Raw genomic sequence first — 22056 nt, forward strand, 5'->3', positions numbered from 1 at the left:
GTATTCTTCAGAGCATATTATTATTATTGTTATTGTTATTATTTTGGTTAATGTATCTTTCCTCTTTGTATGTTTTCTTTCAAGAAAAATAAGATGTTACAGAAGGCCTCCAAATGTTATGGGGTCTTTAAAGGTTCACTGTAGGAAATCTGGGTCTCTAAAATTAGCACTGGTGATTGGACAGGGTAAGAAGCTGCTCTGTTATCATTTGAACACGTTATCAGAATGGCTACAACTTAGACTCTCGACTGGATTCTCTGGAAAAAAAGCCCAATCAAATGTTCTGTTTCAAGACACCATCACTTTTTAGAATTTTTGAAAAAAAATTAATGAATTTGGTCCATAGTCCTGTGCTGTTCCATCTCTCACACATACAAAAAGTGAAAATGGGCAATAGGTCGGCTTGAGGCTTAATTAATTTAAAGCGGCACTTTGGGTGGGTAGTATCATTTCGAAGTTTCCCCTTTTTACACGTACTGAGTAGGCTTTCTTTAGACATGGTTTAATAGAGAGAAATATGTTCTTTCAGCAAGCAAGAGGAACCCAAATGTGTTTTCCCTACAAAATTCTACTGTACTGAGAAATCATCATATCAGCATTTGTTAAGTATCTGGTATATTTCTCATTACTCTGTAACCAGTAGATCATGTATTTTAAAAAGTTAAAAGGTAACAACTAAGGACACATTTGCTTACCTTGCTGAACTTTATGGTATTCAGGCTACTTACCTACAATTTTGGCTGCTATCTCTATAGGCAGTCTGTTTTCTTCATAACTCCTGGCTACATATTGATTCATATTTGTTTTTTTTTTTGATAGCTACTCAGATGAAGGGCACAAATAACCTCTAAGATATCTCTTTATCCTTGGTGAACACTAATTGTTCTTAATATTGTTTTATTTTTCTGGTTATTTGAAACAGTCTTTTTTTTAAGATTTTATTTTATTTTTTGTTTACTCACGAGAGACAGAGAGAGAGAGGCAGAGGCAGAGGGAGAAGCAGGCTCCCCAAAGAGCAGGGAACCCAATGCGGGACTCAATCCCAGGACCCCAGGATCACGATCCCAGGACACTGGCATCATGACCTGAGCTGAAGGCAGACACTTAACCGACTGAGCCACCCAGGTGCCCCTGAAACTGTCTTTTTAAAATGGCATCTTGTATCATTCCTAAATCAGTCAGTCACTTTACATCACTCCTGTGATTTGTGGTTGCTACTGTATGTGTCTTTTGAACAGTTTTTTGTTTGGTTGTTTGTGTTTATTGCCTTACCACTTGTCATAATTCTTGATAATTTTTCTACTGACATGAGGAATGGGCCCCTCGCCTTCTTCACCTCTTCTCCTCCACATGCTCTGGGTCCTTGTCATCCCCAAAGACCGTATCACTGTATCATGTCACCCTCAGTCAGTTAGTGGTGGCGTTATGACAGGGTGAAGAGGTGTGCTGTTATTATTTGCACGTGTCATCAGAATGGCTACAACCTCGAGCCCCAACTGGATTCTTTGGAAAAGAAGCCCAACCAAGTGTTCTCTTTCAAGATGCCATAATTCTGCCTGTCATTCTCATCACTGCTGCTTATCCTTCCAGTTCACTCCTCCAGTTTCCCACCACCCCAAATTCTGCCACTCCACCCTCTTTGAGTCCACCACCTTCTCACTGTGTCTCGTCTCCGTGCATGCCCTCATTTCTTTGTGGATAATCTGATGAGACTATCATTATGCTCTCTCCCTTGCATATATTCATTTTCAACCACATTTCCCCTCCCTTTCTTCATCACCTTCCTAGCAAAAACCCAACACTAGGTTCATCCAACTCTGGAGGCGTCTATGTGGCTCATAGGTTAAGCCTCCAACTCTTGATTTTGGCTCGTCACGATCTCAGGGTCGTGAGATCTAGCCCCGCATTGGGCTCCGTGCTGGGTGTGCAGTCTGCTTGAGGTTCTCTCCCTCTCCCTCTGGCCCTTCCCCTGCTCACACACATGTGCACGCTCTGTCTCTAAAATAAGTATGTAAATAAAATCTTAAAAAAAAAATCAACTCCGGTTGCCCAGATACCTTGCCTATGCAGCTGGACACAGCTGGGAAAAAGAACACACCTATGCACACTGGTTTCACATTAAATTCATGACTTCAAACCACAAGTGGGCCTTCTATAGCTCAGGAAGCCAACCCTACTTCCCTCCTCAACTCACTTCCTCCTCTCCTAGATGACCACTTCCTTTCCTTCCTCTTCTCAAACTGGCTGCTGGGCTCTGCTGTCATCACACTCAGCTGATGGCCTTGCTTCACAGAACTTCCACAGGAACTCACTGCCAGTTAATAGTTTTCAAAGGAGCTAAAACTCTATTCTCAGAACAATCCAAAATCATTAAATCCAGTCAAAGAAAGCATTTACATCTTTGTTTGATGTTTTCAAGGTTCAAAAGTAATGCACACTTGTTATTTCCAAGAAATTGAGTGCCTGGGACTTTACTGGCTTTAGCACTGAAAATTCTATGTCCCTAGAAACCTCTCATTCTTAGGCAAACTGGGATAGTTTGTCATCTTACCAGGAGACAAAACACTACAGGGAAATACAGTAAAAATGAAAAACGAGTAATTTTACCTGGCTGCCTTCCCATCCTTTCATAACACTGTGCTTATACCAATATAAGTAAGCATACATGCAACAAATACAGGTGGTTTGTCGTCTTTTGCTTTTACTGAAATTGCATACATTTCTCTGTAACTATCTTCTTTTTTACCGATTAAAAAAAGGAAATAAATTTCCCTTCAAAGAGCATTGGAAAAAAACTGAATGTGTATTTCAACATAACTAGATCTAACCAGCTGAAGCTGATAAATAACCATGAACTTTAAGTGATTCCAGGATACCAGACTCTTAGTGGACCTAACTAAAGACTCTTTCCTGACCAAGGAACAACGGGAAGTGTTTAAGCAAATATGTATGGTTCCATGGACTGTTTTAGTATTATCTAGAGTTTAGTTTTTAATCCTAACTGGTATAACCACATTAACTCCACCTTTATAACACTAAGAAAGTCCTGACTTTCTTTCAGAGAACCACTCAGTAAATTTTATTCACTATAAAGTCCTCCATTGGCTAACCAGGTGAGTTTGGCTTTTTTTTTTTTTTTTTAAGTTTTGGTAGTCTTTGTTTTAAAATTTAATATATAACAGTATATGATGGATATATACACATACACACATGTATAAACATGCATATTATTTTATATACATAGATGTCATACTTTTTTAATTATTGTTTTAGTAAAGTCTTTTTTCTTATTTCTTGCCTCTCCCCAATAGGTTGTGACTTAAATTTCCTGTGTTAACCTGTGAAATAATATTCTCTAATTTTCAACATGCTTATACATAGAAAATTGTGTATGACTGTGAATTTTGGTCTCATTTGCTCAATTAAAAAATGGTATAATTTTAAAATTTAGGGTAGAAAGCCTCCATAAATGGCTAAAAATGAACCCTCTTCCTGGTAATCACACCCTTGGCTAATTCCTTCCCCTTGAATGTGGGCTGGAGCAGACACTTTTCTTCTAATGAAAACAGGAAACGTGATGGCATATCAATTCCAAGATCAGGTCATCAAAGACTGACTTCTAATGGCTCCTTTTACTCGTTTAGAAGAAGCCAGGTGCCATGTTTTAAGCTGCCTTTTGAAAAGGTTCAAGTGGCAAGGGATTGAAGGTGACCTTGGTTAACAGTGGGGAATTGAGGTTCTCAGTCCAATAGCCTGCCAGAAACTAAATTTTGCTAATAACTACTGAGTGGCTTAGAAGCAGATCCTGCCCCTGTTGAAGTTATAGATAACTGCAACCCTGACCAACACCTTGACTGAAGCCCAGTGAGAGACCCTGGGCAAAGGACCCTGTTAAGACATGCCTGGGTCTCTGGATGAAGAGAAAATCTAAGATAATAATTGTTGTTCTTTATATCACTAAGTTTTGAGGTAATATGTTATGTAGCAATAGATTATTTATTTTTAAACATTTTATTTATTTGAGAGAGAGAGAGAGAGAGCACGCACGCACAAGGTGAGGACAGAGGGAGAGAGAGAAGCAGACTTCCTGCTGAGCAGGGAGCCCAACACCGGGCTCAATCCCAGCACCCTGAGATCATGATCTGAGCTAAAGGCAGATGCTTAACTGACTGAGCCACCCAGGCATCCCACAATAGATTATTTAACATATTTCTCTAAACATTACTTTTCTCATTTAACCATACACTGTGAACTCTGTTCAAATTAATTGATGTAAGTTTGATTAATTCTTCATAATGGCAGGATAATATTTGGGGATCTGTCATAATTTATTCAAATATTTCTTTATGGATAGTCATTAATTTGCCACTACATTTCTGGCAGTATAAAAATTAAATTTGATACATGTTTTGAAAATGTTATTGTAGGTTTATTATCTTATTTTCTATATTTCAGATATTCATTTAGAAATTGGGAAAACACACATGCAAGAAAAACACTAAGGGAGTCACTTTTTCATATTGTATAAGGAAATCTAAATCAAATTATGATAAAATAATTTTAGAACAAAACGCCATTGTCAGAATTATACTTTGTTTTTTGTTTGTTTGGAGAAAGCATTTTGACACATAAAGAAACACTTTAAGTCTATTAACTATATGGATTCTCTTCAAATTCCCTTCAGGGTTATAAGCAATAAAATTATTATTATTATTTTAAATTTAAATTTGAGTTAATGTATAGTGTAGTATTGATTTCAGGAGTAAAATTTAGTGATTCATCACTTACATATAATTTTAGTAAGATTACTTAATCTTAGGATGGAATGAATATTAAAAATTACCCAGTGTAATCACTTACTTCATACTTTAACTCCCATTAAATCTTTGCCATTGAAAGACATTTTAAACAGTAATTTCTAATTTTATAAATAATATAAATATGTATTTTTGTGTAAAAAATATAATATAAATGTTATGGATAATACTGGTTTCTCTCCTGCCACCCTAAGGGAACCATGGATTTGTATATTGTTATGTGGTATTGTGTATTCTTTTGTATACTTTTGAAGACCTTTACCTCATATAGTTGTTTATAGTTATTTGCTGAAACTATAAATTATATCATATTGTATATATTTTTCTGCAAAATGCTTTATCAAGTGGCATTTGAAAATGTAATTTTAATACTGTCTTTTACAGTGCTTTATGACTGATAATTAAACTTAAATAATGGAGAATGGTGTTTCTTTCCTTTTTTGTTATTTTCATATTTATATTATTTATTTTTGTTCCTTTATTATGTGGAATCAATATTGTTTTTACTTTCCAAAAATGCACTGGCTTCATTTGAACAAAATGATGTTAGTAGCTAAGCTGGCAAAAAAAATTCCTTTCATTTAAAGTATCTCTAAATACATTTCACCCAAGAAAACATTTTGAAACCATGTGAAGCTGAAATCTTGCCTGCAAACAATTCTGACAATCACTTTTCTAGTTTAAGGGCTAGATAATGTTTTTAACACTTGATGTCCTAATGCCTTTAAAAGAAAAATTTTCAGCCTCAAAAACAGAAGCACATTTTAAAAATGCTTGTTAGTAAACATTTCAGCCAAAAAACACATTTGGGCTGCTAAATTCTCTTGGTGAACCAAATGTTCTGCTTCACAAATGGTTTTTAGGTTTGTCTTGATTCAACTCTATTCCTTCTTAAACATTACTGTGGGGATTTCATGAATTAAAAGCCCTTCCTTCTTGGAATATCTGCACAATTTAGATTCAGTTGGGCAGATAGTTACAGAGCATCTTCTTTGTGCTGACTACCATGACAGGTACTAATTCAATGATAAGTACTACATGGTCCTTGCCTTTAAGGAACGTGTTCTCTAATGGGAGAGGAAAACAAAATCATGCAATTAATTCAGTATAACATGACAAGTGAGAGTCATTAATTAGTTAATAAATCAATTGATGAATTCTTATTTCTAAAAACCCTTTAATGGATCAGGCATTATCCTAAATGTACTATATGTCTGGCCTGTCAGGATTCTGAAGGGACATACAAAAGGGCACAAAAAGTAGGCACCCAATCTCTGTAGACAGAGATCAGGATAAGCTTTCTGAGAGCTGACACGTGAACCAGGACTTGAAGAAAAGAAAACAGACATTGTACACGCAAAGAAAACCATTATCAGCAAACATGTTAAGTCAAGAAAAGCATTTCTGCAACACATTTTAGCAGTGGGCATGGCAGAGATGGAAGATCAGCTGGGAGAAGTAGCAAAGACCAGGTCATGAAGGAACCTGCAGCCTATTCTAGGACACTAAGAAGTCAAGAGCTCACAATACATCTTATTATATATATATACCAGTATTTATGCTGAAGCTCAGCATCATACAAACTCACTAATAAAAAATTTAGGTTTTTTACTGTGGTATTCACCCTTAATAAAGAAAATCTGATAAATTTTCAATGGACTGGAAAAAGAATGTTTAGCAAATTATACCTAGTAATATATTGGTGTTTAGGTGTAATACGACTCACTCTGACAAAAAGTTCAGGCTGAATTGGATTAAGATCACACCCAACAGTCTGGTTTCCCCTATAACATGATGCTGTGGCAAGGACCTTACATTCCATTTTAATAATGTGAGAGTTTCCCATGATGCTTTTGGTTTAGTTTGACAGGCAAGGAATTTTCTAACAATGAGTGGTGTGTACAATAAATTTATGATTCTAAAGTGGTTAAAGATTGACTTTCAAAAACTTCTACAGAGCTATCAAAATTTAAAAACATTATAAGGTGAGTTTTGGGGTTATCAATGTGATGGGAACACTCCATATTTTAGTCAGATTTTCACTGTTAAAAAACTCACAGTAGCAATTTGGAAAAATCATGAAAGCCTTCTGGGTCTTAGTTTCTTTAAAACTGATGGGAGTAGATAAAAATCTTTTAGTCTGTTCCAGTTATAAAATTATGCAAGTCAAAGTCATCTACTTTGTGGTAAACTTGATCCACTTCTGAACGACAGAAATATGTAGTGGCTGAATTACTGGCAGAATTGTCCATTATCAGATTATATTAGTTTATTAATTTGATATTTACTAAGTACCTACAGTACTGAAGTGCTCTTACAGTTAATGAGAATATGGTGGCTGTGGTCATTTGTGCTAATAAACAAATCTTTCTGCCTTTCTGATGTCATGGGTGCTGAGAAACACTGTGCTTCTTGCTCCATTTGTAGTTGGATAGGGCCATATGACTACTTCTAGCTAAAGAGGTGTCAGTGAAACTGACCTATGTCATTTCTGGGCCATAGCAATCGCCAGTTAGAGATCCTCAAATGCTCTTTTTCCTCTACCATGAAGACTGCCAATGTTCCAGATATGAACTGTTCTACCAGCCTGAGTTCTAGAGTGAGCCCTCAGTTGAGCTTCTATGGGCATACAGAATGAGTGAGAAGTAAACTTCGTTTTAAGCCAGTGAGATTTTGGGCTTGTGTACTATTGAAGGCAAACCTAGCCTATCCTGACTGACAGAATGGGGAACAAGACAGACAAGACCCCTGTTCTCATGGTACTAATAAGCTAGTGGGAGATAATAGATAAATAATTTGAAACAAATAAAGTGATTTCAGATAGAGAATGGCTGGGTTGATGGAGAGGGAGAATCTGATTTAGGATGGGTGATTACTAAAGGCCTCATGATAGCTATTTGAAATGAAGCAAACTGACAACAAGGAATAGCCATTTGAAGATCTTTGGAAAGAGCATTCCAGACATACAAACAGGAAGTATGAAGGCCCTCAGATGGAACAGAGTTAGTATGTTAGAAAAATAGGAAAAGATCAATCTGATTGGAGCCCAAAGATTCTTTGTGAATTATAGAAGATAAGGTTACAAGAACAGGCAATGGACTCTCAACCCTGGTGGCACATTAGATTCACCCTGAATACTTTAGCAAAATACCAATACCAGGCCCTAGCTCCAGAGATTCTGGAGTGGTAACAGGCCTCAGTATTTAAAACAAAATGAAAAAACATTCCCTAGATGATTCTAATGTGACCTAGGTAAAGAATCTCTGATGTAGAGTCTTGTAGGTTATAGGCAAGAAGGTTAGAATTTTACTCTAAGTTTTTGGAAAATGTTTAGCAGAGAGAGGTAACATGATGTAACTTTTGTTTTATAAATTCAGTCTGAGTGCAATGTGGAAAATATATTATAGAATGAACCAGAAAATTGTTGAGGAGGCTATATCAGAAATTCTGGAAATCTTTTTGTGGAAGTGGAGAGAACTAAGAGTTCTTTTTATGATTTGTTCTATTAAGGTTTTTAGGACTTGTTATATTAAACATTCAGTAGAGATATAAAGTAGGCATATGTCATAGTCTGAAGATCAGAGGAGAGATAAGGAATGAAAACATAAAGTTGGTGGTTATCAGTAAATAGTTTTTAAAGTCAGGAACTCGGTGTAGAAGACAGTAAAGGACTGAGTCTTTGGGGATTGCTACATTTAGAGACTGACCTGATAACCCCACAAAAAAATCGAGAAGAAATAGCTCCCGGCATCGAAGGAAACCTCTGTTAAAATACTAGCTGAACATGGGGCGCCTCAGTGGCTCAGTCGTTAAGCGTCTGCCTTCGGCTGGGGTCATGATCCCAGGGTCCTGGGATCGAGCCCCGTATCAGGTTCCCTGCTCAGCAGGAAGCCTGCTTCTCTCTCTCCCACTCCCCCTGCTTGTGTTCCCTCTCTCACTTTGTATTTCTCTGTGAAATAAATAAATAACATCTTAAAAAAAAATACTAGCTGAACATAAGCTAAAGAACAGAAATTTCAGTGACCACACATATTAAGGAATAGTGTTTTTGTTTTGTTTTGTTTTGTTTTTTGCAAAGTTGGTTGAGGAAAGTCACTAAGCCAATGGACTACTACTGCCTTTAACAACAACAGCAGCAAGAAAAATAAGAGAAAAAGAAAAGAAAAAGGAAAAAAAAGAAAGGAAAAGATTTGATTTTAAGAGCTATTACAATATTCAAATGTCTATTTTCAACAGCAAAAATACAAGGCATGCCAAGAAACAAGAGTGGTCCATTCCAAAAAACTAAATAAATTGACAGAAACCATCCCTGAAGAAGTCCAGAAACTGGACTTACTAGACAAGGATTTTATTTTGTTTATTTTTTAAAAGATTTTATTTATTTGAGAGAGAGAGAAAGAGTGAGAGAGCAGGAGCATGAGAGAGAGAGCACAGCAGAGCGGCAGAGGGAGAGGGATAAGCAGACTCCCCACTGAGCAGGGAGCCCAACTTGGGGCTCAATCCTAGGACCCTGGGATCATGACCTGAGCCAAAGGCAGACATTGAACCGACTGAGCCACCCAGGTGCCCCTAGACAAGAATTTTAAAACAACTGTCTTAAATATGCTCAAAAACCTAAAGGAAACCATGGACAAAGAACTAAAGGAAATCAGGGAAATGATGTATGAACAAAATAAGATATCAGTAAAGAGATAAAAATTATAAACAAGGACTAAACAGAAATTCTGGAGCTGAAAAGGATAATGACTGAATGAAAAATGCACTAAAGGATTACAGCAGTATATCAGAGCAGGCAGAAAAAAGAATCAGTGAACTAGAAGATAGGACAATTGAAAATATCAAATCAAAGGAGCAGAAAGGATAAAGAAAACTAAACAGAGCTTAAGGGATCTGAATAACATCATCAAACTGTCCAACATACACATAATGGGAGTACCAGAAGGAGAAAGAAAATAGCTAGAAAGAATGTTTGAAGAAGTAGTGACCAAAAGCTCACCCAGATTTGATGAAAAACAGGAATCTACACATTTAAGAAACTCAATAGAATAGACTCAGAGACCCACCCAAAGATACATTATAATAAACTGTCAAAAGATTAAAATACACACACACACACACACACACACACAATGGAGTACTATTCACCCATAAGAAAGAATGAAGTTCTGATATATGTTACAGCAAAGATAAACCTTGAAACACTCTATGTTAAGTAAAATAAGTCAAGCCCCAAAGAACAAACATTCTAAATATACAATATTTAAAATAGGCAAATTCATAAAAACAGAAAGTAGATTAGAGGTTATCAGGGGCTGGTGAAGGTGGAATGTGAAGCCATTGCTTACTGGTTACAGAATTTCTGTTTAGATGGATGAAAAGTTTTGGAAACATAAGGATAATGGTTGCACAACACTGCAATATAATTGATGTCACTAAATTGTATACTTAAAAATTATATAAAATGGCAGATTAATGTTATATTTATTTTGCTGTAATTAAAAAAATAAATAGATTATCCTTCTGGGTTGAGTTATTGCAATTATTAGTATGCAATTCATCACTATATGTACATATCTGCATACATTATACACTGTAATAATAATGATTAAATATAAAAAGTACACATTATTGGAAGCATATCCCTTAATGAAATGTATGGAAGTTTATTTTTCTAAAAAAATGCATCTATGAATAAATCTTATTTATTGCCAGAATGAGACAGAGTTCAGATCACTTTTATTTCTTTTACTTTTTATCTTAAGGTAGGTGCTCCAAAAAAAAGTGTTGGTGTAAATTTTACAAATAAGAATGGAAGAAGTTTTAAGCTTGTAAAATACTTTTGACTGATCAATAAGAATACTTTGTCAATAAAATAAAAAGTTAGGGGTGCCTGGGTGACTCAGTTGGCTCAGGTCATGATTCTGGGGTCCTGGGATCAAGCCCTGCATCGTGCTTCCTGTTCAGCTGGGAGTCTGCTTTTTCCTCTCCCTCTGCCCCTTGCTATGTTCTCTCTCTCTCTCTCTCTATCTCAAGTAAAAAAAAAAAAAAAAAAAAAAACCTTAAAAAAATCTTAAGTAAAAGTTAAACAAATATGTTCATATAAATTCTTACATGAAGTTTGGCCAATATTAGGGCAATTTAGGCGTTGTCTACATGAAACAAAGACCTGAAGAAAGATCCATATGATTTGAATTGGAAGTCTCATGCTCAGAGTTTCTTGGTTTCTACTAGAGTCCTTTATAATTCAGCTCCATGGCAAAGAGATCTTATAAAAGTGTAGATTATGTCCTTTGATTTACCTTATTTTGAAAAATCTTCTAATGGCTTCTCTTTGTTCTAGAATAGATTATAAACTTCTCACAAAGATCTTGAAGGCTCCTGCCTATCACACCGCCCTTGTCCCAGAGCCCTCCATCTTGACCTTTGTACTCTAGTTGCTGTTATTTCTGTGTGTGTTCTCTAAACATGCTGAGTTTATTTCCAGTTAGGGCACATGTGTTCTTTCTGCCTGGAATGTTCTTTCTCCAGATCTTTGCCTGACTAGTGGCTTTTCATCCTTCAGGTCTCAGTTCAAAGGTAGTCTCTCTGAGTCAATCCCAAATTGTCTTCCTTTTCCCTCACTACTCTCTACTCTATTGCATATTAGAAAGAAATGGTCTTCTCATTATTAGTCTTTTTGCTTAACTATTAGCTTACTTATTATTTCTTTCCTTCCCCTATATTGTAACTTCATCAAAGAAAAGCAGTCTTGTTTGCTATTGTATTCTCATCATCTAGAATGGTACAAATGCATAATATATGTTAGTTGATAACTGACTAAATTAATCATCTGCTTTACTTTTCAACTAGATGATTTCCTGCCAAATTCACCTAAGGAAATTTTTTTCTTTGCACTGTGCAGTTTGTCTTAATTCTTAAAAAAATTGATGCCATGCACACAGTGAAACTGACTTGAATGAAGTATTTGGCTCATTGGTCTGCCACTAGAGAAAATATCAGCTGGCTATAGCTGTTGGTAAAAAAACTGAAATCTGCAAGTTCACTCAAATTTTTGGTATTAGAATAAGAAGGTGAACTGCAAAAAATCATGCCTTTTACAGTCTGGATTTTCATTCTTTATATCTGGATCTGCCAGCTGATATGAAAGTCCTAATAAATCAAGTTATTTTTTTTCTTTTTTTCATAACATCCTGTTTGCATTATGTCCCACCCTCACTACCCTGGAATTTCTACTGGGGAAGGGCAGACTGGAAGCAATGCCCTGCAATGCCCCGAACTGGGACTGGACAAAAAGTATCATCTCCTTCCTTGTCTATGCTTACTTAGAATTACATACACCGAAGTTTGGGATTTCAGCTCTGGGCTAGGTTTGCTTATGCAGTCCTCTTTTGGCTACAATCAAATGTACAGTTTTTCCACTGACAGATCAATCTCTCAAGAAGCAAGTTATGGTGCTCTGATGTTTATAATTTGTGCCAGTAACAAACAATTTTCCAGTCAATGGCTGTGATGGTTATTTTTAAGTGTCAACTCTACTGGGCTGAGAAATGCCCAGATAGCTGGTGAAACATTATTTTGGGTATATCTTTAAGGGCATCTCCAAAAGAGATTATTAGCATTTGAATTAGCAGACTGAGTAAAGATCATCCTCACCAAGGCTGGTGGGCATCATCCAATCCCTTGACACTCTGAACAGAACATAAAGGACAAGGCAGGCAAATCCTCTCTCTGCTTGAGCTAAGACATCCATCTTCTCTATCTTCAGATATTGGTGCTCCTCGTTCCAGGGCTTTCTGACTCAGATCAGGACTCACACCATCAGCACCCTGATTCTCAGACCACTGGACTTGGACTGATTTATACTATTGGTTTATTTGGTTCTCCCGCTTGCAGATGACAGATCATTAGTATTACTGGCATCCTTAAATTAACTGTGTGATCCAACTTCTATAATAAATATCTTCTCATATAACTACATATATCCAATTGATTGTTTCCCTGGAGAACCCTGGTTAATATGTTAGTTATAACCAGGATGTAACAAAATTTTATTTTATACCAAGAGTTATGAAACCCAAGGTTTTAAGGCAACTATTGAACAAAACCAATTTAATAGTTTTCCATTCTAAAATCATTTTTAAAATCACAAAGCCACTATACCATACTTCAGCCAACTGGTAAATATTATCAATTTGGAGTCATTAGCAGTCCAGTTTATTAAAATAGTAAAATGTCAGTATTTCTTTCTTGACTCAGTTTCCAAGTTCTAAGTTTGAAATGAATGTACTTTTTAAGGTGATGAGCATAAGAGAAAACAGCATCAGTGATTGTAGGGTGTTCTTATCATTTGCCAATATCTTCTTTCAAAGCTATTTATTGATTTATTTTTAAATTTTTTTCAAAGCTATTTAAATGGAAGTAGTATTTTAATCTTTTATTCAGAGATAGCACTGTTTATCCTGTGGACATAATAAACTAAATATTTAAATTTTTCATTCATAAGTTAGGCCTACGCATTGGAAAAGAGTTGTTATAATATTAAAATAATTTTTATTTTATTTTCCCTAAAAAAGTGTGTTTCCCTAATTTCAAGAAATATTTTTCACACCATTTTAAAAGACAAGAAGATGAATCAATAGATTTTAATGGATAAATAATAGTATAACACTTAATCAACCTACTTCAGAAATTACAGTAGATATGAAAACTGAGTATTATTCACATTTGAGAGAATGAAAATATGTGAATGAAAGATTTAGAAGATCAAGCAAGGTAAAATTTGATAGATGTGGGTAAGGATTTGGTATTGGATATTTACAGAGATTTTATTTTGCAAAGGAAAGACAACAGAAGAAAAACAATTATCTGTTGATAAGATTATTTTAAAACTTATTTTCATGAATTCAGGTTTTTATTTCCCCTATTGCTGGCTGCCTTAAAAATATTCTGCATTCTGGGGCACCTGGGTGGTGCAGGTGGTTAAGCGACTGACTCTTGGTGTTGGCTCAGGTCATTATTCTCAGGGTCGTGAGACTGAACCCCATGTGGGCTCTGCACTCAGCATGGAGTCTGCCTGAGACTCTCTCCCCTCTCCCTCTGCCCCTACCTCGTTCTCTCTCTAAAATAAATAAATCTTTAAAAAATATTCTTTCTGAAATCAGTAGTGAGGTTTTAAAAAAACGTGAAATCTTTTTTCATAGTCTAAGAAGAAACCTTTTTTCTATTTTAATCCAAAGTAACTAACCCAAATCCTTAACCAACAACAACTTTACATTTCTGCTTGGAGCAAAAGTCCAGTTATCTGAGGGTGCTTGCTCCTTCATAATCTCTAAACAAAAATAGCCACTACTCAAGAATTTAATTTAGTTACAATCATTACTTGCTTTTGTTAAATTTAAAGAAAACTCCGACCCCATCTAATAGGATGATAACCCAATGATGGGTGCACAGCTGGAAATATTCTTATGAAACTTATCCTTCTCATAGTTTAGTTTCCTTTTTCATTGTTCTGAAAGTACACTTGATTGTGCATTTTTGAGCTACAGCCATTGAGTCAACTATTCCCCCAAGGCTCTCCTTATCTCTTCTCTATTAATACTAAAAGGGGTGCTCCTTGAAGGATAATGCCATGTCTATGTCATTATGTTTGCTTGGTGCGGGGATAGCAAATAAATTCCATCTCTTGTGTCAACTACAAATAGATTGCTAGTGACTGCCTAGACAGGCAATCTGAGGCTATGTCTGACATCACTGGGAAAGAGTGTTGTGTCTGATTAGCAATGCCTGGCCTGGTCATGCCTGGAAAGGATAATTTTGAGGCTATGTATTTGCTATCTCTGTTTTTGTGCTTAAGGAGGTACCTATAATAGACTGGCATATGATAAATGTTTGCTAGTTAGATGAATAAACTTTAGTTTTATTTGGACAATCCTCCTATGTAGAAAGAAAATTCTGAAGTTCTTTTCATCCTAACCTTCAAAATTTCCTTTCTGATACGTTATACCCAATCAGTCCAGAAACTCTTCCTTGGATTGGCCAGTTAACATCAATGGGTTTTTTGGCCTCACCCAAATTGAACTTCCAAAGTTGTCAATCTCTACCATTTACTTCCCACTCAAATTATGTATTTGTCTTTAAACACTATTTGTATATCCCTATCTCTCTGGGGTAGTGATATCTGTGATCTAGCCACTTTAATTTGGTCATGTCTGTGGCTATGATTGGTCATGGGCAAAAATGATGAAGTAGGCTAAGCATGCTCCCTGGGGCTCAAAGCTTAACTCTAAGATCTATTTTCTCCTGCATGGCCCTTCCCATAGTATCAAAACCTGCTTTCAGGAAAGGGTCTGCTATTATATGATATAATACTTTTAAGATACTATATTAACTTTACAGGAGCATTTAAAAATGCCTTTTCTAATTCTAGAGTAAAAGTCCTTATCTTCCATTTCAAGCCATGTTGAGCAAGTAGCAAAATAATTTTTGAGCATTTGACACTTTCTTCCAGAAGCTTGTGCTCACTCCTCCTTCATGTATATACCCTTTACAATTTTCCACCTTACACCCTATAATCTTTCATGATTATTATAATATTTATACTATCCTTTCCATACAGGACCTAAGAGAGCATTTATAAAAGAGCAAGCAAACAAACAAACAGAACATGAAGAAAACAACAAAAATCTTCATATAAATGCCTGGTGGCAATTTTAAAAATGATGTTCTTTCTGTCAACTAATTACACCTACATCCTTAGTCAAAATATGAAAAGGGCTGTATTATTTCTTCTATCTAATGCTTGTCCAAAATTCAAATATTAAAATCTACTTCATAACCTGTATTAGGAGGATACAGAGATATGCACAGGTTAGCACAAATATACTATGATGGATACTCAACAGATGATAGATAATATTACTCAGTGCTAACTCTAACCTGTATCTCAAACATGTCTTCCCTTCACTACTGTGCCTGTGCCAATGTCACTTACTACTATATTAAACTTGAATATTTGTAGTAGTAAGGGGAGAATGAACATGACTTTGAAATTCTTCAACAAATCCCCATTTTCTGTTTTTTCCAACCAAGTGTTTTATAAGGACTGAGAATAAGCAGCAAAAATGATTGGTTTGACTTTCATATGGTTTTTCTGACTGTACCAGTTTTTTTGTGTGTGTTTGTGCGTCTGCATGTAAAAGTGGTATACTTTTCAAGCAGAAAAAATGTTTTTAAAAATATGGTTAAAAGAAAAAAAAAAGTTTTGAGCAGTCCCAAACCAAAATGGTCCTTTGAGTAACTGGAAATTGGTTCTATAAAAGCTCATAAGCATACACCATTAACCTGTTTTAGTTTCCCATTTAGTTTGTAGGTATGAAGGAAGCTATTTGAAGGAAGAAAAACATGTTCATAACTTCATTGTGGTTTTTACAGCAATACACACACAGTGAAATTCAGTAAATTATTTACTGAAGAAATACAGCAAATAGTCCACCAAATTTTTGTTGATTTTTATAACATAAATTTGTCCCTGGGTATGGTTCCCCAGCTGGGGACTGCATTTCCCATCCTCCTTTGCCATATGACTATTTTCCACAATAAAAGCTGAGTGGAAATGATTATGTCACTTTAGGTCAAAGTGGTAAAGAAGGGTATGTGTTTGCTCCATGCTCTCTCTCCTTCTGAGGACTCTGGATTCAGAATCTGAGGCCTTGAGGGATGTGAAGACAAGACAAAAGTTGCTAGAGCCTCAGTCACCCCCAGGATCACTCATTGAACTGTCATGAAGAAATAAACTCTTACAAAGTTAAGATACTGAACATCTGACGTTTATTTGTTACAGTGGCTAACAATCATCTGATGAATTACAACACTCATTTTTCATTCATATACCTTGGAATCTGCCTAGCCCATGGCAAATTTGCATTACTTTCAATATCAAGCTCAATTCATGACTCCACTGCTAACTTTGATTCTTATCATTATTTTAAATTTCAATTTTTGACATCTTAAATATCTAAACCCTGACACCTTAAGTATCAAAGGTTTTGACATGCCATGTGTTAACAAATCTAGCAGAATATTATTTATACTGGCATTTTTAAGATGCTATATTTTTTGGCACTTCAAGGATGAAGCAAGACCACAACTGTGTACTATTCTTGTGGAGTCTTTCTTCAAACTGTTGCTTGGAGTGATTATATATTTGATATTTTGGTACATAAGTACTCTGTGGCCTATCAGGACAGTTAGCAACTGTTGTTTGAGTTAGAAAAGTTACTGTCCTTTGTTTTTCCAGATAGTCTCTATATTAGGAAAGCCATGATGTTTATAAAACACCCCTGAATGAAAACAGAACAAAACAAAACAAAACATCCAAAACAGAAGTTTTTGTTTGGATGGTGAAAAGGACTAAAAATCAAAGAGTAAATTACTTCAAATTGGTATCTTTCAACTATAATTTCACTAAGTTGTTGTTCGGAGCATTTTATGTCATATTTTCAAACATTTTTTTCTTTATAATGGTAAAATAACGGTCATTTGGTCTTTTTCAAATCTGAGTTGTTTTGTGCACCAACACAATTGTCCATCACTGGACATGTTATGAGAAAGGCCCAGAATGATAAGTTTACTTTATTTCAAACATTCGGTACCTTTGTAAGACTGCAAATAGAAAAAAAAAATCTCCCAAATCTGCTCTGATAACTTCCAAAATAAACTGAAATTCTGAATTAGCAAATGTCAAATTATGCTACGTATGGAACTAAAATGTTTTAAATATTTTCACTTTCTTATATGAGGGAAGTCTAAACGATTTGCTACCCATCAAATATTGATCATAAACAGAAACTATATCTAGAATATAACATTAATTCTGGGAGCTGCATGAGTTAGTATGATAACTATCACTAAATGACATCATAAATGATAATGTGCAATGAGACAGGAGAAGGTACAAACCTAGGTTTGAAGTTTGGTTCTTCCACTTAATAATGTCATGATCTTGAGAACATCAGCTAAACATTCTGGTTCAATTTTCTGCCCTATAAAATGATGGATTAGTAATAACATATAGGGGCACCTGGGTGGCTCAGTCAGTTAAGCATCTGCCTTCGTCTCAGGTCATGATCCCAGGGCCCTGGGATCGAGCCCGTATCGGGCTCCCTGCTCAGTGGGGAGCCTGCTTCTCCCTCTCCCTCTGCTGCTCCACCTGCTTGTGCTCTCTCTCTGTCAAATAAATAAATAAATAAAATATTTTAAAAAGAAGAAATAATGTATATAAATAATGTCTGGCACATATTAGGTGCTAGTGGTAGGAGATATGGTTGGAAGCCATGGAGACATGGTTAGTCAGGTTGTCTGCCCTTCTTATAGACCTTCTTACATTCTTAGCTTCCCCAAGATGACCAATCATTTCTAGGCTCACAGAATTTTTGAAAATGTTTCTGTTGGAAGCTTGAATTGAGAACATATGAACACAAAGAATCTTGGGACAGTCATTTTCCATGCCATAAGCATGGAAAATCAGCAGGGAAAGTCTTTAGAGAGAGAGAATGATAGAGTGAGAAGCATGGACAAAAGCCAATGTGGGCATTGGGAAAAAAGAAAAAAAGAAAAGAAAAGAAAAGAAGAGAAGAGAAGAGAAGAGAAAAGAAAGAATAAAAGAAGCTCTTCTGGATCATAAAGCTTTCCAGACCCTTATTATGGAAGCCTGTGAAGCCAGTGGTACTTTTGACCTTGAACTCTTAAGAAAGTCCCCTTTAGTTTAAGTTAGCTCACTTTTAATTATATTCAGCCAAACCCTCTTCCTAAGCCAATTCCAAACTGGCCTGTGACAGGTGAATATTAGGAAAATATTAATAATAAAACAATGATGATACCTCACACTCACTATGTGTTACTGGTAACAAGGTACATGTGAGCATACTTTACAGTTAGGTATTAACTCATTGAATTTTCCAAAGAACTTGATGTCAGGTATTTTATTAAACCCAACTTATAGATGAATAAACTAAATTTAAACATGAAGTAAACCATTCTTACATAAGGTTGAGATGCCAGTCAACAGTAAAGCCTATTAGGAAAACTAATGCATCTAACTGGAGACTGATGAGATTCAGAAAAGCCAATTAGGAAGTTGCTATAATGTGGGCAAGACCCAGGCTGGTATGTACTGAATGGACTAGGGTAGTGGCAGTGGGCAAGGTGAGAAGGTGAATCAGGAGATATTTAGAAAATAGAATCAACAGAACTAAGATGTGGAAAAGGGGAGAGTAGTCAGGGATTTCTCCCAGATTTCTGGGTATAAAAAGGTAGGTGGTAGTGCTAGCTCATGCTCTGAAAGAGTGAACACTTTAATGGAGGCTGGGAAGTGTCCAAATGCAACACTGCCTTTGTCACTGTAATCTCTCCAGGTCACTCCATCCACTTCTCTCTCCCTCCCTCCTCAGTTCCTGCAGTCTTCCCTCTCTCAACCTCACATCCTAGAATTTGGAAACCTTACAGATTATAGACCCAGATCTCTCTGTCTATCCATCATCATCATCACCATCACCACCACCACCACCACCACCATCATCATCATCCTCTTCTCCAACATCTATTATCTTCCCTTTTCCCCAGATACCTAGACATTTGAAACTCAAAAAAATGTGGAGTTGTATTCCATCTCATCCACCCTTTTCTGTTATTCTGCTTTGTCATCCCTCATTGAGGCAGTGAATGGAGAATGCTGTCCTAACCAAAAATGGGAATGGCCAACAGGAAGGAGAAACTAGAACAAGGAGCATAAGGGATAATATTTTAAAATATGATTTTGCCATGATAGTTTCTTTTGGGGTAGGGTATGGGAGGGGGAGAGCTTATTGATGCTAGCTAGTATAAGGAGCAAGTAAAGGGTAGAAGAGTAAATTATAAGATAAATATATACTGAATAAAATATTTATAAATATATATAAATATATCTTAAATATATTTATTCTCTTAAGCAGTTTCCATTGGAAATGAATGGATGATAGGTCACAGAGCATGAAAACTGGGTGAGGGCAAAGCTTTAATTTGAGTGAAATTGATGAAGATTTGGACATTGACTGCCCCTCCACAAATTTCTTCCTAAACCTCCTTTCCTGTCCTTTTATCACCTCTACTCTTTCTTGACTCAGCAACTGAACTCATATTCAGCTTTTATATTCACTATCTCGTTATCCTTAGCCAACATTGTCTCACTTATTAACCCACTGACTACCTTTTAGGCTATTTTAACATTTTCTATTTTTTTGTAACTTACCTCATTCAGGTTTTTGGCTTCTGTCTTGCTGTACCCTACTTTGCAGGTGAAATATACAAAGCTTTCTATAAAGTTATCTATTCATTTTCAAGAGAGTTCATTTCTCTTGTTTTATATTTGTGGTGTATTGTGACTTTTTTTTTGGAATGGGTGTAAATGAACGCATTTTGGTTAATCTAACGTTCTTACTATCTGAGAATTTTTAAATGGTTCCCTCAGTCTGTCTCCCTATAACCAAAAGATGATTCTTCTTCCTTTATATCTGACATTCAACTAATATTGACCAACCATCCTGGCTTGCCCAGGACTATCCTGATTTAAGCACTGAAACTCCCACATTCTTGCAAACTCCTCAGTCTCAGGCAAACTGGGACAGTTGGTGACCCTACATCCCTCCATGACCTTATGTATTCCTCATCTCTCCCTTGCATGATCACAAAACCTAGTTAAGGTACTTAATTTTTCCCTTCACTCTGGATTATTTCAATGCCCGTCTAACTGGTCTCCAGTCATTACTTATTAAAATCTAACTGCCTTTGAACACCAGATTAATTTTCCTACAGGGCTGTTCTGGTAATGTCATTGTTTTAAATACTTTCAATGTTTCCCTTTTGCCCATCAAATGAAGCTTAAATGTCTTAGGCTTGTATTTAATGTCCTCCATAATCTTTCACCAGTCAACCTTTCTCATTTTCCTTTCGATGACTCACAAGTCACTTCAGTATCTTTTAGAGCTTTGCAGTCATTATTATGAACAACTGTACTGTATTTTTAAAATTAGGATACTGAAATGACTCAGTTATTTCTAGTTGATAAAATCTGGATAAAGCAACTTTTTGTGTATCTATTTACATTTCTTTCTTTCTTAAATGCTTATTTTAAATTATAGAGTAGATCTTAAAAACAAATGAGTTTCTTTATAGACCAAGTTCAGGTTAGAACAGTTGTTACAGCCCATACAATAGGAAAATAATCATAAAATAATCTGGAAGATAACAATAGTTTAGTAAGCCATGATTATTTTTCTCATCATCCTGATGGACAAAACTAACCCTACTTTATAAATTATCATTATTTTCAAGAGGGCTCAATTTCTACTTACAACTTTTCTAAATTCTGTTTCATTATTTCTTGTGTAGTTAAAAACCCAACAGCCCTCAATTGTATTATTTATTTGGCTTCACAATCATTTTTTAACGTACTAAAGAAAATATCCTCAGTGGGCCATAAAAACAATACCTCATATATTTCTCTTTTCCATGACTAATAAGAGAGTTTTTTTCACATGGAAGAATAACCTAGAGTTTTTTCATTTATTCTAAGCTTCTTTTTTTTCCCCTGGGATTTTAGGGCTGTTTCTTCTCCTCATAGTTAGTTTTATTGATGGGTTTACTTTTGTCTGTTGAGGGGTTTAGGGCATCTCTATTTATAACCCTCCAAACCTGGTCTAAACTCCTGAGGGGTTCTGTTTGCTCATCCACTTGCTCTCCTCCTTGTAAAGACTTTGGTGTAAATCCAATGTTGCCCTTCAAAACAGGCAAGTGGCTATTAACAGTGCTCGGCACTTGCTAATATACATACTGCCACCCATCATCTTTTTGTCCTTTTGTTACTTGGATGCCAACAGTCTCAGCACTGGTCTCTGTTGTGACTTTTCCTCTACTTTAGGTGCATTTCTCATTAAGAATAAAAATGTGTAAACATTTTGTGTTTAATATGAATTGTTTTGACTGTTTCAAAAATATTCTTAGGTTGGCATTATGTTTCAAATGAAAATGAAGTTTTCATTTGAGTTATATATGCTTTCATTTGAGTTATATACGCTTTCATTTTCTTAGATTGCTATATTAGAGTAAAAGTCTGCATCAATTACCCATTCTTTCCTGCTTTCCTCATTAACAACAATCTATATATCCCTAGAAATAAATATCACATATTGACCTGGAATAGGGCTTT

This window comes from Zalophus californianus, chromosome 13, assembly GCF_009762305.2.
Source record: "Zalophus californianus isolate mZalCal1 chromosome 13, mZalCal1.pri.v2, whole genome shotgun sequence".
NCBI lineage: Eukaryota > Metazoa > Chordata > Mammalia > Carnivora > Otariidae > Zalophus > Zalophus californianus.